This window comes from Ictidomys tridecemlineatus, chromosome 6 (assembly GCF_052094955.1).
Source record: "Ictidomys tridecemlineatus isolate mIctTri1 chromosome 6, mIctTri1.hap1, whole genome shotgun sequence".
NCBI lineage: Eukaryota > Metazoa > Chordata > Mammalia > Rodentia > Sciuridae > Ictidomys > Ictidomys tridecemlineatus.
The window spans coordinates 28263284-28265222 of NC_135482.1; the positions used below are offsets into that span (position 1 = coordinate 28263284).

Below are 1939 nucleotides of genomic sequence, written 5' to 3' on the forward strand. Positions count from 1 at the left end.
GGACATCATTATCATATATGTATGACTGCACATCCGGTGCAACACTACACCGTGTACAAAGAAATGAAAAGTTGTGCCTCAATTGTGTACAATGAATAAAAATGCATTCTGCTGTCATATATACATAATTAGAATAAATTAAAATGTAAATAAATAAATAAATGAAATGGAATGAAAACTTAATGGTGATAAATCTCCAGAGATTCATCAATTTTCTGGGATTTCTCCATTGACAATGTGACATTTGACTTTCAAGCACCTACAAGAAGTTCCCTATTGTGTATTGAGAAGCTGAAATGCTCATGTGTTCATCTTCATGCTTTCCTGTTTGTGGTGTGGGGTCTGCCTCTGGATCAGCAATAAGGGCCTAGGCAGCCACTCTGGCTTCCTCAGCTCCTCTGGAACCCTCTGAGCTCTTCTGCAGGCAGTAGTTGCATTATTTCAGCATCTTCATTGCAAGTTGCAACTCCTGTGTCTAAACCAAGAATATTTTTATGCAAAGCAACAGGCAAGCCCACTTTTTTGTGGGGATGGGGATGCTACCCAGGGCCTGGCACATGCTACACATGCACTCTACAACTGAGCTACAGCCCAGCTCAAGTCCTCTTTTGTTTGACTTGCTTTAGCAACTGCATCCTATGTTGGGGGCGCTTGAATCAAAATATAAGCATCCTTAAGCATGACAAGATAATCGTCATGATATTGAATCTGAAGGTTAGCCAAAGCTATCAGACAAACATTAAAATCAAGATTACTTACATTCAAACAAATCAGTGACTCTGTATTTTTAACTGCACCGATAGCAATTGCATTATCAGGTCTTTGACGTTTTTTCAGCATTATCTGCACATTTGATTCTAACAACTAAGAAGTCAATCAATCATTCCTTATAGATCTTGATTCTTAAAAGGAAAATTAACATCTCTGAGATACTTTTCAAAAATTTGGGACAGTCACTGCTGTGGGTGGGTCTCAATTTACCTCTGTCTTCAATCTTGTAGTGCCTGATTTTCTGCTCTTTAAGCCAAACAATAAATTTCTAAATTCTGTTTCATCTTTGCAGAAATACCTGGCTTCTTGCCTTCGTCCCCTGAGTCTCTGCTAGGAGGGGAGAAGCAAGATGGAGCTGGAGATGCAGGCACTCAGCACCCTGAGGAAGGTCTGGTGCCCTCTTAACAACTAGACATGCAGTCTCTCTGAAAAAAAAAAAAAGCAGCAGAAATTTAATGGTTCATGAAGGAGAGGAGAGTAGCTAACAAATTGCCTAATCTTTAGTGATGAGATTCCTTTGTTGCTGCTCCAAGGGAAAAAGTCAAGTTCCAGGGCACTAAAAACTATTTACAGCCTCTCACCTCCCACTTCACTTGCCTCTGAACTGCATCCAAATTGAATTCAACACATGGTCTTTCTCCTAATGCCATTGTGAGTTAATGGTTCTTTTAATCTACATCTTATCTCTCAGCTGTAGTCTATGGCTGTCCCTAACTCTTAAAGTATCAGATCAACAGATATGAGATCTCAGTAATTCAGAGTTTAAGACTGATAATAAGAAAAAAAAAATGTTCAATGTCAGATAAATGATAACATCTTGTAGTTCTATTTTAAATTTCAGGATGCAGAAATTTCCTTCCAAGTAAAGGCAAGTAACAGCAAGAAAAATGCTTTCATTATTAGTATTATTTTCTGCAAATCATGTAATAAACCAGACAAATGATGCTACAGTCCTCTGTTCATTAATGCAGATCAGAAAAGGCAAGAATACTTCTGTACAGTTGAAAGTTAAGATCCTGGAAAAAATCTTTTTGAATAAAAAATTGATAATATCATTCTCTCTATAGAGGAGTATATTACTACTAAATTAACACTGGTAAGGGCCATGGTGTGGGTGTTTAGTTTCTCACACTGATAAAGTAAAAAAGTTGAAAAGTCTATCATGGGT

The 1939-nt window shown here is 37.6% G+C and overlaps 1 pseudogene; it reads right to left on the bottom strand.

Annotated features, from left to right (window-relative positions):
- Positions 1 to 259: 259 nt before the first annotated feature.
- Positions 260 to 1421, bottom strand: LOC101961527 (RNA transcription, translation and transport factor protein-like; annotated as a pseudogene).
- Between the last annotated feature and the right edge of the window lie 518 nt (positions 1422 to 1939).